The sequence below is a fragment of the Saccostrea cucullata genome, unplaced genomic scaffold (genome assembly GCF_032062105.1).
Source record: "Saccostrea cucullata isolate Sc308-1 unplaced genomic scaffold, CSIRO_AGI_Scuc_v1 ctg3118, whole genome shotgun sequence".
NCBI classification, from domain to species: Eukaryota; Metazoa; Mollusca; class Bivalvia; order Ostreida; family Ostreidae; genus Saccostrea; species Saccostrea cuccullata.
In genome coordinates, this window is record NW_026919211.1 from 32462 (window position 1) to 49734 (window position 17273).

General features: G+C 30.1%; 1 long non-coding RNA gene across 1 annotated transcript; it reads left to right on the forward strand.

The window, feature by feature from the left end:
• Window positions 1-3168: 3168 nt before the first annotated feature.
• LOC134282406 (uncharacterized) lies at window positions 3169-16080 on the forward strand. Its single transcript, XR_009995285.1, has 4 exons — window positions 3169-3257; window positions 15007-15128; window positions 15794-15856; window positions 16033-16080. It is a non-coding gene; the product is annotated as an uncharacterized LOC134282406 (long non-coding RNA).
• The last annotated feature ends 1193 nt before the right edge of the window (window positions 16081-17273 follow it).

The window sequence follows — 17273 nt, forward strand, 5'->3', positions numbered from 1 at the left end:
AGAAGCAAAATATAACCGGTATCTGGGTCTAGGTATTTATAATAGGGGTTATATACGATAACTGTGACGTCATAACAGTTGATCAATATTAGCAGAGTGACAGTGAAACGTTACGACAATTCATGTCAACAAAACACATCAAATAGGAGTTTAAAAACATTTAGAATGAATATCATTAGTGATTCATATGAGAATAAAGCTAATGAATAAGGTATGTCAATATCATTCTACAATTTCTTCGTACAACAACAGCAGACAGTGTATTTACTTGCTGATTAGCCTTTCCTCTTTCGTCGTTCATGTAACAAAAAAGCTGAAAAAGTTTAACAGTACCCAACTTACTTTGAAACTTAATTTTTGTTTCTCTCTAACGTTTTTTATTTTTTTTTTGTTTTTGGATAGTGCTACTAGAATCGTATGGTTAACAATAATCAGTATAATTTTTCGTTCTATGATCAAAATGTTAAATTTTTGGAAAGTATTTGTCCGAAAGTTTTTAATAATCATTTCTTTGATAGAACAGTCGAATTCTATTTCCACTTTTCTAAATACTAAATGTTTTACATAACTATAAATACCAATTGAAATTGATTATCCCTGTGTAGCACAGTTAAGGTTACAATTAGGAGAGGGGCCTAATTTGTACGGGAAATGTTTACTATGACGTCAATCATAATATAAGGTCTTCGAAATATCACAAAATGAAAATATTTCGTATTTCAAACAGCTGGATAGCTGTAAAGTGTATACTGCAGACAAATTTACTATTTCATGCAGTTTTTTCGTTTGTTAAATCCCACACAACAACATATAATCCCACACAGCATCATATAAACGAAGTATCGATTGCAATGCACTTGTCAATGTGACCTCATCACGAAGTTTTTACACAGTGAGAGGCTGATCAAGTCACATTTTGTACAATAAAAATGTCTTTTGTTCTCAAATAAAATACAATTTGCAGTAAAATGAAAAGCCGTTAACTTAAATGCTATGTCTATTTCAGTATTTTAATTATAAACTGTACGTGCATTCTCCAGACAAGCGATACTATCGTGTGTTTGTATGCATATTCATTGAAAAAGTAACGGAATGGCCCTAACAAATCGATTTATTGCAAAATTTTACCCATAAACTCAAGAAGCATTAAGATATTTGAAAATTGCTTTGAACCTCTTGAAATCTGGCAAATAAATTAATTATAGCTATATTTAATGTAGTTGACCAGCAAAATATTCAACCAGCCGTCCAACAAATTAAAATTTACCAATTAACAAAGGGAATCTATGTAAGTTTGCAGCAATTTTTCAAAAACTACATATAATGTTAAAAAGGATAATAAAATAAACTAAAATTTATAACTTAGTTATGCCCTTGCAATATTGAAATTTATATATGCAGATGACCTCTAAACTGCAAGTATAATTGCCAATCTCACGTGACGTTTACATCACATGACAAGTTTAAATCAAAAATCTAAATGTCCCCGACATGTAGATTTAAAGCACATTACATTTCTTTTAATATCAGTAAACTCCTAAAAAAGAATCGGGCATCCTAATTAAGAATGTATATGTATTTTTTTATTTTAAAAAATCCATGATATTTCCATTTGTAATCTTAAGTGTGCTGCGTGGGGTAGTGTTTTCTTATTATAGGCGGCACGTGGTGGCCTCGAGGTGTTGTAGTAACTAAATTTAAGTTCAATTGAAGTCTCTAGAATGCATTATGATGTTTTATTCATGACTTTTCCGGTATATCAAAGTTACATGTTAATGAAAAAGCGTTAATTAATCGAAGTCTGATCCGTGTGCTGCCTTAACAAACCTTTTTACAATATGTTAATAATAAAAAAAACATATTATACATATTTTTCTAAAATATTTCATATGGTTTAACAATATAAAATGTGTACCTTTGCATCGATCCAGGAGCTTGTGGTTTTATTGAAAAGATAACAATGACCATCAAAAGGCAGCCAACCACCAGGGCAAACTGAAAAATATTTGATAAAAAAATGTTCTTCAACGGAAAAATACTACAAAAAAAACCAAAACTCAAAATAAAATATAAATTCTTGAAATAAAACTATGTTATCCAATTTCATTTTCCTTATATAAACACGATTTAACAATCAAAGGTGATTAAAATTAGACTTAGTCTATAAGAAACACATGAAAGCTACAGGGTTAACGTTCTTCACTGTTTAACTTTTAATTAGATGCTTTAAAATTGAATGCCAATTAGTAATTGGTCTTAAATTGATCTTATTTTAAAAAAAAATTAGCTGATTACACGTACTTACATCTAATAAAAATATAACTATACATAAAACTCTTTTGATTATGCAGACAAACCCATTTAGTAAATTTGAATGACTAATCATCAGAAAAGTTTATTTGCCTAAAAAATATGTTTATCAAATCGATCATAATTAAAGGATCTTAAACTTTTATAGATATATATAGACCTCATTTCGCAATGACTCTGAACAGGATTTAGGAATAATTGCACTTAAGCTATGGGATTTGGATCCCGTTGTTTTGCAGAAAATGATTTTCCAAAATTCATTAAATTTATGTTTAATAGGTATTAAACAATGTCTAACGAGGAGGTTTCGGTATAGTATATTACATGAAATTATAAAATAATACCATACGACACTAGCTTTTAAGATGAGAATCTTACAGTTTTGTCATATTTCTATTGTTATTCATATACATGTATATATGCTAGTTTTCAACGAGACTGTTTACATCGAACCGCACTTTGGCCATCGGTCTCATTTGTATAGAATATGTATTTTAATTTAAACTTATACACATCCAAAGAACAACGTTGGCCAAGTTTCTACTCATATCAAATTAAAAAGAAATGTCCCCAAACAAGGATCAAGAGAGCTACTACATTAACCGGTCACCGAGCATCATCGATGGCTATTATAATCACCTTACACACGTGACATTCTGCTGTTGGATACTCAGCTAAGATTTTCATTGAATATTTCATTGTGATTAAGTTTTTGTTGTGACTGTATTTATCGTACTTCCAACTTCAAACTATGAGAGATTTCTTTGCGAATTTTAAGGATGGATTCTTGTCAGCATTTTACGTCGTCAATGGGTCTCCATAGATTTTGAAAGTCGTAAAATGCAAATCACAGGACTGTTGAAGGTCACAAACATGCGAGATTTCAGACCCAAGTTGCCTCGATCGCCTAATGTCATGTCGGGTAACTGTGCAGTGAGATTGTACATGTAAGTTAGTTATGTATACGTATGTCTGACAATTTAATTCATAATTTTGAAATTGAATTACGTGGTTTTTACTGATAAATGGGAATTAGCAAGGATATTATAGATTGATGTATTCCCATAATTTCGTATGATGTTCCCGCGACTATTCAACACTTGAGGATTAAAATTTATCATTTCCGTGTGTTCGTCAGTTTTATGACTAATAATTATTCACAAAAATAGCATTTTTTGTATATAATTTCAACAAGTTACATTACTAACTAGCCTTATTTGTTAAAGACACAGCAATCATGAAGTTTTTAAAAAAGTAAGATGTTCCCTTGGGGTACAAATCAAAGTGAAAAATGAGTAGGCCTATATATTGTGTGGAAAAATCAATAACATTGAGACAAACAGTTGTCTAATTTATGAAGCAAAATGAAACACAATGGTTCATAAATTATTTATATATTATTGTATTTTTCTGTGTTTTTAGGTTTTAAATGTTTTTTTTTATAGTACAAATTTAAATAAGACATTATACACTCTTTTACAACGTGGTGTAAAAAATAAGATATATTTATTAAAAACTTCATTCATTTTTTTATCAATCAATAAATGAAATACAGATAAGATTGAATGTTTAATCTTATAACCAGTTTTTGCTAATTCAAAGACAGTTGTCTAAGAACTGTTCATATTTAATTCTTAGGAGCAAACAGCCCTACAGTACTTAATTTACCCAGGAGTAGACTACTTGTAGTTGAAAGTAGACTGAAGGCCAGACTTAGGCAGGGTGATTGAACAAATCTACTTGCAGATGGACCACTGAGGTACATAATTATAAGAAATATGAACACAACTGTATCTAACTATTATATAAATAGTGCATGTTTTTGAGGGCTACAATCCAAATTGACACCCGGAGGAAAACCATTGTCAACTGATACAAGGGATGTCAATTTTAAATATTACTGACTTAGTTCAAGGGCAACTTGCATTTTATCAGACCCAAGATCCAAAGTGTCTGCCTGAGACAGATACGCCAAAGGCAGACAATTTGGTTTGAGGATTGTCGAAATTTATTTGCTTGAGAACACAGTCAGTGGTTTAATTCATATCAATTGTTTTATGCCCGCTCAGCAAAACATTAGAAATGTATAATTTTGTATAGGAACAAATTTTAAAAGTATAACAAAAAGGATTGTTAGATGCATCTAAACTAATCAGATTTTAGTATTTAACTTGAAAGTAAAATATACTGTTACATGTAATGCAGCATTTTTACTGCTATGCATATATTTAATCCTTTTTTTTATTATTGTAGGCAAAAAAATTGGACTCTCAGAGGTGAACAGATGTTCAGCAAGAAATTCGCATGTCAAGTGAGTGGTGAACTAAAAAGATATTCTCATTTTTCAGCAAGTTAAGATTTTTCCACAAATTCATTAAAAATCATATCTGAGAAGCATTTAAACAAACAATATCAGATCAATATTCAAAAGAGAAAAGGTTCATAATTCTCCAAACTAAAATGCTATTCAAGTTATTGTTGTTTTTGATGATTTCAGATGCTGTGAATTACACTGATATCCCCCCCCCCAAAAAAAAGAAAAAAAGAACAGAGAGACCAATCATTAACAGCTTGAGACTTGGTGCACATAACCTTGCCACAAAAAAAGGGGATTTACCTATAAACACTCCCTAATGAAAGATTTTGTAAATTATTTGTTACACAGGAGAGATTTAAGATGTATTTCGTTTTTATTTAGCTACAAAAGTACAATTATTATAAGTTAACTTTCGAAAGGAAGTTGATGTATTTTTTTCTTGAAAGGAAAAGTATCAAATTTGTCTCATATATCTTTGATAGTCATTGAATGTACAGAAATACTGAAAATAACACTTATTTATTAAGAAATACGATATATTCAGAAATCATTGTAATACATATTTATTGTGTATTATTGTGTAAATTATTTTGTGGGATATATGTATAGCCTCAAAATCTAGATGCAGTGTATTGTATAAAATTGTATGAACAATTGGTGATTCTTTTACTAGTATGTTGCACCCTTGACAATTATTGTAATTATGTTGGCGCTGATAAATATTTATATACATGTCATATAGTTCATGTACAACATATAAAAAGATTCTATAATATACATGTAACATAAAGTTTTGGCCTATAACTCAGCAAAAATATACATGTAATCCGTTCCCGAACCTTTACTTTTTCTGTAAATAATGAAACCAGTATATTTTATAACAGAGGAAATTCGGACTGAACTTTTAAAAGATTTTTTTGAAACATGGCAATAATTTCAGCAATTATTTCCAAAAAAATACATCATATCACATTTTAGAGAAAATGTATTATCTAACCGCCTGTCCTGTCTCTTAAATTTTTAGCCTATATGATATATTTAAAGCATTTTCTTTTTTCAATGATAATTAATGTTTAAAATGAGGAAATTCGAGATAACTTGGCCATTTAATAAATATGAATACTCCTTTATTTTTTTGTTGTAAATGATTCATTCAACATCTATCTTTCCTATGGTTGTAAACATATTTTTTCCTGAATATATAATTTAAGTAAAAGAATTAAATGAAAAAGAATGATTGTCAAAGACTAAAATATCACTTTATAAAGAGTACAGAGGAAATTCGGAATAAATATTTTGTGTCATTTGTGATCAAAAGTTTGTTATTTTTTTTACTTTAGTACATTGCTTTAACATAAAAGTTAAGACTTAAATTGTTTTTTTCATATCTAAACATCTCCATTTTTCCAAAACATCAATTTCAAAATTTCTCAATTCCACAGGAGGAAAAATCTATTTTTAGCATCAAATTTTCAAATGACCTTCAAACAAAATCAAGGATGATGACCCCACATCTTTTTCTTGTTGTTTAATTGTGCATATCTTGAAATGTTTCCATGCATAATTGCATTATTTTCTGAATATATGAAATAGGAAAAGAATCCAGAATGTATTTTATAAAATTGTCAAACCTAACTTATTCATAATTGGAATAAAATGACAGAGGAAATTCGAAATAAATATTTTAAATATTATTTGTATAAACTATCAAAAATTGAAATGTATAAATGGAAGAATTGAATGTATATATGTGTCATAATTACACCAAATGGCCTGTCTCGGGGGTTTAAGAATCTTTCTTATAGATTTGATCACCACTCTGTAAAATGGAATATTTCAGAAACTGTTGAGTAAATTCGGGCTAAATTTGTTCTATAATTAGCATGAATACCATATATTTTCTCTCTTGTAAATTAATCTTCAACATTTGAATACTCATCTGACAAAAATCTAAATAGTTGACAATATATGATCAATTGTAAAAATTGAGATGAAATTTCATGTGAATTTATGAAAACTGAGAAATTAGAAAGAAATTATCGAGGAAATTCGGATTAAATGTTTTTATTGAATATTGAGGATCTCATGTTTTTATCCCCACCATCTCAATTCATGTAAGTTAGTGATCAAAAATAAGTTACAACTTTAATTTTATTGAGCAAGATATTTTTTTCTGTCAGCAAAATTTATTTCTATGCGTAAATTTCAAAATTTCTATTTGTAAAAGTACTATTTTTAGAACTGACTTTCAAACGACCTTGACCGAAAATCAATCAAGGCTGATAACACCGGTTCGTTTGGATGTTTAATAAGTGTACACAGTCTGAATATTTAGTATTCAGAAAATCAAGATTCTGTGAATATAAGAAATATGAGAAGAATCCATCCTTAATAGGGTTTGAAAATAAAATGACTTTTTTTGCATTTTTAAAAGTCAGATGACACGTTCCTAAAAAAATATATAATTTTTCATAAGAATTTGTCTTTGAAGTCTTGTTACTTAAACAAGTTTCGTAAAAAAAAATTAAGGTAACTTAAAGCTAACCAAGCATTTTGACAAGATACCACAAGTCATTTTCTTACATAACTCGAATATAACCCTTATGGGTAATCTTCTAAATGGCCTATATCACAATTTTATGTTTACTAATATTTAAAAACATTTTGAAAACGATAAAAAAATCAGAAAAGAATGACAAATCGGAATTTTGTTAATATGATACCAAGAGTTACAACACATAAATTTGAGAAATGTGTCGCCTGACCTTAATTACGTGTGTTTTGAAAGAATTATGGTATTAACATTGTTATTAGCAATTACATGTTCAGGCTTCTGTTGCCTATATATTATGGTCTTTAATAAGAGCATGTCATTTACCCCATCACTAAATATTAAAATCAGTTATGAATTTTGCACCCTAAAATCACATGATCTCTCTGTCTCTTCTTCTTTAAATTCGTAATGCTAAAAAATCACATTTGCTAACGTGTTTACAGATTACAATCGTGTGATTTAAATGTCTCCGTGTATTTGCAGATACCTCAGATTCAAAAGTTCAAATTTCAAATTTCCGGAATTTCATGATTTTGATATGTTTTCTTTGTGTGTAATTATAGTAATATATATGACAAAAAATTCAAGAGATAAATATTAAAAGCATATGCTGGCATATTGATTATATGTTAATATTAATATGTATATATATATATATATATATATATATATATATATATATATATATATATATATATATATATATATATATATATTCCCAACCACTTTTAGTGAAAACTTGAAAAATTAAAAAAAAAAGTTTAATTAACGTTTATTTCTTAAAAACTACATACAATGTTATGGATACTATACTTCAAATGTTCTTATTTCATTTTCATGAAGGATAAAAGCAGCGGATTTATATATACGAATAAATTGATTTTAGGGAGTTGGGGGAGGGGTTAAAATTCGCAGGTACTTGGGTCTTTGTTTATAATTTTATTTATACCCTAATCGATACGTTAAGAGGCTGCCCCCCCCCCCAACTTTTTTCCCACCAATATTTTTACTGTTGGAAATGTTCAGTGAAGACTGGTTGTCCCTCCCCTCCCCTTAATACTACAGAAAATTCATATAAGGAAAATATAGTGTTGAATACCAAAAATTAGGTTCTGAAAGAGGTTGGCATTTGGCATTGGAGGAAGACTTGTTTTTTAGAGAGAAAAAAAAACGAAATTAATTTATTAAAGCACAAAACTTTATAACTGCACAGAACTTTATATTAACTGTAATTAATTGTATTTTATCTACAGGGCCTACCTTATTTGTAAGTTTTCTCTCTTATTAAATGCAATTAAGTTGATTACAAATTGCACGTTGTGCTCGTTACCAAGATGTTCTCAATACGGAAAATACAGTTTTTACCGATAAACTCATAACAAACACATATATACAGCTCAACAAACTTTTTAAGCTCACATGGTGTTTTGCACAAATTGAAATCACATTTTTGTAATTAAAATTACTATTTTCGTATAAATGCCCTTTGAAATTATTATCTTTTAAAGTTTACAAAGTGTATGTTTATCAATAAATGGTACGATGTGTCTACTATAAGCATCTACCATAGGTTATGTACAAATAACACAAAACGTGGTTTAATTTATTTGATCAAATAACCCGTTAATTACAATATTTTTAATCATTTCTTGATTAAAACATTGTAGCAAACGGGACATGTTGTTCTAGAAGCTTCCGTTAATATTGAGATCGGCGATTGACGAAAATAATTTACACCCTTCTCTTTTTAATTGGTTACCACAACTTATTTCTTTTGGTGTGTTCCCGTTTTGCACACATTTGATAATTAGGTAAAAGAAATAGGTGTGAAGTGTGTTTTGATAGCAATTATAGTCTGATTTCTGGTTTGGATTTACCTGGATCTACCTGTTAATACATGGTTTAGCTTAATGTATTCTTAAGAAATTTCGTACAATTTTATAAGCACTTTATTAACATTCTATATATATTTATGGTAAAATATTTGATTCTATTGAATAAAATATTAATATTCATTTTATTTTATCTTGAGAAAATTCTACATTAAGTAAAGATACAACAAATAATGAAGAAAATAGAGAAAAACAATTAATGCTCATGAAATATATCAATAAATACATTTCAATTACATTAATTTTGTATTTATTCTCTTATTTTTATCTTTTTAAGTTCACTTTACGCATACTTACTAAGTATGGTATAGACTATAGGAATTAAGTGATTATCTCATCTGGTCAAATTCCAGTTTTTCACACATTTTTTAATTACCTCTAATTCAAATGCGTGCAAAACGGGGACAAAGCTTTCTTTTATATCAGTTAAATCAAGTTTTTATTGAATAATTCAGTGATGATATTTTATTGACAAGCAAGTTGATGAAACAAGAATATCAACAGTCTTGTTTAAAGTCATCATTTCGTAAATTCTATGGTCGATACAATGACCTTGTCAGCAAATACAATTTATCATTGAATGAAATGCTGACTGACGTTTTTCATATCAATTGTTAGTCCATTATTTATACACTGAATTGACCACGGATTTTTTCCGTTATTTCCTGATTATGACAACGAGCACACGGCGGGTGTGACCGGTCGGCAGGGGATGCTCACTCCTCCATGGCACCTGATCCCACCTCTGATGTTTCGGAGGTCCGTGTTTGCTCTGCTCTTATTTTGTATATTTGTTTAATGGACGTTGAGATTGAATACTGTTCGTTATTTCCATATTCTACCTTATGAAATAAATAATAGATTGGATGTTGTCAGTTTCATTAAAATTTGTCAGTAGCTTAGATCCGCCAACCGGAAACGCCACAATACTCACGTTGATGCTATTTCATGGCTGTTTTAGAAAATTGAAGTACACTTTTAATTTTATGTACGATACTTACTATCCCAGTAAAATTTAAATATAGTTTACGGACATCATCTTGTATGTAGTGTAGTATTAGAGGGGTAATTATGAACTCTTGTGCACCCGTTTCGGAGTTTATTTACAAAATTTATTAATTTATAAATATAGATATGTGATCTTTTCTTTTGATGTAAATTCTGCAAACAAACATTGTCATATAAACAAACCTGAAACAAGTGCAAGTAACTTACCTGTACCATCATATTTGAACCAGTACTCCCAAGAAGATGACATTGCCTGTACGTCTTGCACTTTTTCATTAAAATCAGATTTCAACAATAAACAAAGGGAGCGCATTTCGCTATACACAAGTCCTACACATGATGACTTAAGCTGAAGACATTGCATGGCACATTCTGCTCGATTCCTTTTTTTGATAGCTTTCGAGTAGAATTCTTGTTAGCCGATTGGATAGGTGTCTTCTAAAGAAATGTTTCTTATGAATTGTCCGTCAAAGAGACAAGGACTTGAGAGCTTTCGAAAGATGCCCAAGCAAGAGAATATGATGACACCATATTTAAACATTTTTCACACGGATTTTTGGAAAGAAAAAATTCATATCTTATTAAATGACCTTCAACATCAGGCCTGGAAAAATATTTTATAAATTTTAACGCACGTATTCAAGATTAACGAATTTCTCTTTTTTTGCTATCCGATCGTTTGATGCAACTTATATATCTTCCGATAGTTATTCCGTTAAATTAAAAGGACTTGCAAATATAGAGACATCAATCATACTTGCAGTCAATTAAGTGGTAACAAAATAGGTGTTACTGTTTATCCTTTTGCACTCAACGATACATAACTCAAACATTTTTAACAGAAATTATACAGATAATATATCATTAAGATGAAGGCATGTACAGTGGACCTTCACATATCCGGACGCCAGATATCCGGATGCTTCAGTATCCGGACGATTTTCATGATCCAGGTATTTTAACCCTTCTTGAAATGCTACTTAAAAGCATCTGAAAAACTTAAAACCTAAATAACCCCCCGGTGTCTCGTGCACATAATTTTTGTGAAAATGTTAGATTGCCGCATACATGCATTAGATCGATGGTAAATAATTTTTAAAGACCTTTTCTCTTATTCATTTTTGTTGAGGATATGAGCCTTCCCAATAATGGATATCAAAATGATCTGAAACAACATGTAACTTTGATGTATATGGTAGATTCTACTTTTAAAGAAGAATATGAACATGAACATTACGATGTATCTGATATTTTAAATTTGACAAGACCATGATTATAATTTGAGATAAAAGGAAAAATGTCTATAGAAATCGAAGATTAGTTAATTGTTAAGGTCAAGATCTAGTAAATGTCTTGAGAATAATTTTTCAGTGCATAATCCATTATGACGTCATAATCACTTTCAACTTTCTTTTTCCTGTACTTTACAGCTCTAATAAAATTCTGTAGAAAATAAAGTATTTCCATGGAATTCAATTTGAAATAACATGAAAAGTAGTCCCAATACCTATCTTTACTTTAACTTTTTTTAAGTAGAGACTAAGAACATAGAAATAACCGTTTTATGAAAAACTGTAGGCAATCTGGATACATTTTCTATGCCTGATCTGGAAAAAAACTCCCACTTTCAATACTGGTTTTCTTAATTTTTCATTGAAAATGACAGTTTAAGATTTTTTTTTCATCTTGTTTTTCCAAATTATGCCCGGAACATCTATTTTGACCAAGCTTATATTATAAAACATCATTAAAGGAACTTATTCTTAGATTTGAAAAACATGTAGGCATCTTCAATTTACTAGATCTTGACCATAAATCCGTTGTTTTAAGTCCAATTCGTGAATATTTTATTCATATAGACACGTCCATGTACACTGGTTAAGGGCCTCAAATGTTTACCTTTGATCGGCACTCAGGGCCATTGAGCAGCAAGCAGTCTTTATAGCGCCAACGCCTGCCGTTTCACTGGGCCCCAGTTTTTAAGCTTTTATCCGATGGACCTGGAACTTTCACTTCAAAGTTCCGAAGTGACAATTTAAAGAAACAGTTGCTTCCTTTCTTACCGATTAAAACCACTCTCGACCTCCCAATCATGAAGCAACTCTTTTCAGGTAATAATATTCAATTGTATTTCATGGTATTGTGAAAATCAATAATGAACCTAATGGATCACTTCCCTTAATCATGAAATGTACTTGTTTTGCACTTTTCTGAAGTTATTACAAAAATAACCCGCCTGATTTATGAACGAGTACTCAACTGCATTCTATTATGTTATTTTTTAAAGTTGCGATTAATTGTGTTCCCACTTAAAGTGTCAGTGTATGTCCACTTTAACATCAAGCAGGGATGCAAAAATTGCCTAAAGGTCTTGAAGTTAATAAGGTTTTATTTGTACACTTAATTGGTGAAGCATGATTCTGTTTGCAATATTCAGCTGCTATTAATCATCTCTGTTAGCATAACTTTGGATTATAGTCTATTATATAACGTTCAATTTTAAAAGAATTTAAAAAATGCTTAGAAATGAATATTAGGTGTTTATGAAATTTTTGTATTGTTTTCGTCTTTGAATAATTTTCTAATTTTGATATCTTAAAAGATATATATCAAATCGAAGTTAATACTTTACACTTTAATAACCTCTGTTTTTCGATGAAACATTTTATCAGAAATCTAAATACTTTAAATTCACTGTGTATATCTCATTTTCGAAGGAGAGATCAAGGCGTAGGTGCATTCCATTGCTCTTTTTGACATATATCTAGTATTCGTAACATACAACAAAGTAAATTTTGTTCAGGGTATAGAAGTTAACATCTCCGTTCTGAAAAAAAATCTATTTTCACTGTTATAAAGATACATTTAAATCAATTACATTTTATTTGTCATCATTTTCTTTTTTTCATATGATAATTTATTTTATATACACAGTCAATTTAAAGTATTTAAATTTCTGATAAAATGTTTCCATCGAAAAACAGAGAGGTTATTAAAGTGTAAAGTATTAACTAGAATTTGATATATATCTTTTAAGATATCAAAATTAGAAAATTATTCAAAGACATACAAAAATTTCATAAACACCTAAATAATTTCTAAGCATTTTTTAAATTGCTTTAAAATTGAACGTTATATAATAGACTATAATCCAAACCTAGTTTAAAATAATAATAGCAGCTGAATATTGCAAACAGAATCATATTTAGCCAATTAAGTGTACAAATAAAACCTTCCTAACTTCAAGACCTTAGGCAATTTTTTGCATCCCTCTTAAATGTCAAGTTGGACATACACTAAACAGCACTTTTAAGTGGGAACACAATTAATCGCAAACTTAAAAAATAACATAATAGAATGCAGTTGGTACTCATTGAGCAGGGTATTTTTGTGATGACTTCAAAAGTGCAAAACAAGTACATTTCATGATTAAGGGAAATAATACCATTAGGTTCATTATTGATTTTCAGCAATACCATGAAATACAATTGATTATTACCTGAAAAAGAGTTGCTTCATAATTGGGAGATGAGAGTGGTTTTAATCGGTAAGAAAGGAAGCAACTGTTTCTTTAAATTGTCGCTTTCGGAACTTTGAAGTGAAAGTTCCAGGTCCATCGGATAAAAGCTTAAAACTGGAGCCGCAGGTGAAACGGCAGGCGTTGGCGCTATAAAGACTGCTTGCTGCTCAATGGCCCTGAGTGCCGATCAAAGGTAAACATTTAGAAGCCCCTGAGCCCTATGTTGTATATGAATAAAATATTCACGAATTGGACTTAAAACAACGGATTTATGGTCAAGATCTAGTAAATTGAAGAAGATGCCTACATGTTTTTTCAAATCTAAGAATAAGTTCCTTAATGATGTTTTATGATATTAGAGCTTCGTCAAAATAGATGTTGGGCATAATTTGGAAAAACAAGATAAATAGAAGAATTTTGAATTTCAGAATTAGTAAGTCGGGAGAGTCCATCTGCATCCGAGTTGTTTCTGCCTGGTCTATACTGGATCTCAAGATCAAAGTTTGCTAAGGCGGCTAACCATCTGTGCCCTGTGGAATCTAATTTAGCAGAAGTTAGAATGTAAGTTAACATGTATGTTAATATTTCAATGTTGTTGACTGAGGAAAATTACTTTGGTATTTGACCTACATTTTTATAAAAACTGCAAAGTTTGGATTTGAATCTAGTTTAATGCAACAAATAATCAAATGTCAACCTTAGAATTAACATGTAAGTAAGTTATGTATGTCTAGCAATTTAATTTATAATTTTGAAATTGAATTACATAGTTTTTATTGATAAATGGGAATTCGCAAGGATATTATACACATGTAGATCGATGTATTTCGTATGCTTGTTCCCGCGATCGACATTTCAACATTTGAGGATTGAAATTTATCATTTCCGCTTGTTCGTCAGTTTTATGAATACTATTTATTCACAAAAATAGCATCTTTTGTATATGATTACAACAAGTTATATAATACTAACTAGCCTTATTTGTTAAAGACACAACAAATCATCAAGTTGGTAGAAAAGTAAGGTGTTCCGCTGGGGTACAAAAAAAAGTGAAATAATAGGGATATTGCATGTGGAAATATCAATATAAACGTTGAAACAAACAGTTGTCTAATTTATGGAGCAAAATGAAACACAATGGTTCAGAAATTATTTATATTATTGTATTTTTTCCTGTATTTTTAGGTTTAAAATGTTTTTATAGTAGAAATTTTATAATATAAGACATTATACACTGTTATACAATGTGGTATATAAAATAAAATATATATATTAAAAAACTTCATTCATTTTTTTTTTATGAATCAATAAATGAAATACAGATAAGATTGATTGTTTAATCTTAAAATTAATTTTTGTTAATTTAAAAACAATAGTCTAAGAACTGTTCATGTTTAATTCTTAGGAGGAAACAACCTTACAGTACTTAATTTACCAAGGAGTACACTACATGTAGTTGAAAAAAGACTAAAGGCCAGACTTAGGCAGGATGATTGAACAAAATCTGCTTGCAGATGGACTATTGAGGTACATAATTATAAGAAATATGAACACAACTGTATATAACTATTATATAAATAGTGCATGTTTTTGAGGTCTTCAGTAGAAATTGACACCCCAGAAAACCATTGTCAACTGACAGAAGGGGTGTCAATTTCAAATATTATTGACTGAATTCAAGGGCAACATGCATTTTTTTCTCAGACCCAAGAACCAAACTGTCTGCCTGAGGATCGACAAAATGTATTTGCTCAAGAACACTGTTAATAAATATTTTGTGATACCTTTCATTTTAATATTTATTTTGATGTACATGTATCTTGTACTGTCTTGAACTTCACATCCATCACTGCTAAACATCAAAAAACGCAAATTAGATTAAGCTCCACCAATTGTGTGATGTACATGTAAGGGGTCCAACATCTCATCAACCGGTCCAACATCTCATCAGTGGTTAAACATCAATCGTTTTATGCCTGCTCAGCAAAACATTAGAAATGTTGGACTTTTTTTTCATATAGATTTGTATAGGAACAAATTCTTAAAGGTGTAACAAAAAGGATTGTTAGATGCATCTCAACTAATCAGATTTTAGTATTTAACATGAAAGTATAATACACTGTAACATGTAATGCAGCATTTGTACTGCTATGTTAGAACATACATTTAATACTTTTTTTTTTTGATTGTAGGCAAAAAAATAAAATGGACTCTCAGCAGGTGAACAGATGTTCAGCAAGAAATTCTCACATCAAGTGAGTGATGAACTAAAAAGATTTTCTCAATTTTCAGCAACTTAAGATTTTTCCTCAAAGTCATTAAAAATCATTTCTGAGAAGCATTTAAACAAATAATATCAGATCAATATTCAAAAGAGAAAAGGTTCATAATTCACCAAACTAAAAGTTACTGTTGTTTTTGATGATTTCAGATGCTGTAGATTACACTGATATACCCCCCCCCCCCAAGAAAAAAAGAACAGAGTGACCAATCATTAACAGCTTGAGACTTAGTGCACATAACCTTGCCACAGAAAAGGGGATCAAGAGATTTGCCTATAAACACTCCCTAATGAAAGATTTTGTAAATTATTTGTAACACAGGAGAGATTTAAGATGGTTTTTATTTTTAATTCAGCTACCAAAAATACAATAATTATAAGATAACTTTTGAAAGGAAGTTGATGTATTTTTTTCTTGAAAGGAAAAGTATCAAATTTGTCTCATATACCTTTGATAGTCATGTCCAGAAATACTGAAAATAACACTTATTTATTAAGAAATATATATTTAGAAATCATTGTTATACATAATTATTGTGTATTGTGTAAATTATATTATTGTATGATTTATGTATAGCCTCAAAATCTAGAAACAGTGTATTGTATAAAATTTTATGAATAATTGCTGATTCTTATACCAGTATGTTGCACCTTTAACAATTATTAGGTCTTTCCACCTTTCTGTGGAAAGACCTATTGATATTCTTCTGTTTATTATTCTTTTTTCTTTTTTTAGGTCACCTGAGTAAACTCAGGTGACCTATTGCTATCCGTTTTCGTCTGTCGTCGTTCGTCGTGCGTCGTGCGTCGTGCGTTAACATTTGAACATTTTCAGCTTCTTCTCTGCAACCACTGAACCAATTTCAACCAAATTTGGCACAAAGCATCTATGGGTGAAGGGGAACAAAAATTGTGAATTTCATGATCCCTACCCCCCTGGGGCCTGAGGGGTGGGGCCAAAACCACTAAAATTAATGCAATCTTCAAAAATCTTCTTCTTTACTCCTGGACATCAAGCAGTCAAACTGTGTGGATGATTGTAATCAGCAATGAGTCCTCTACCAAAATTGTGAAATTCATGGCCCTGGGGTCAGGGGTTCTAGTGCTAGGGTGGGGCTAAATAAGTAGGTAGTGAAAATGCATTATTTCTTTGAAAATCTTCTTCTCTGCTCCTGGGTATTAAATAAACCAACTAAGTACATAGTTATGATGAGCAAGAGTGCCTCTACCAAAATTGTGAATTTTATGAACCCAGGGTCAGGTGTTCTGGTGTTAGGGCGGGGCTCTATTGGTTATATAGTGAAAATACATGAAATCTTTGAAAATCTTCTTCTCTGCTCCTGGGTATTAAATAAACTAACTAAGTACATAGTTATGATGAGCAAGAGTGC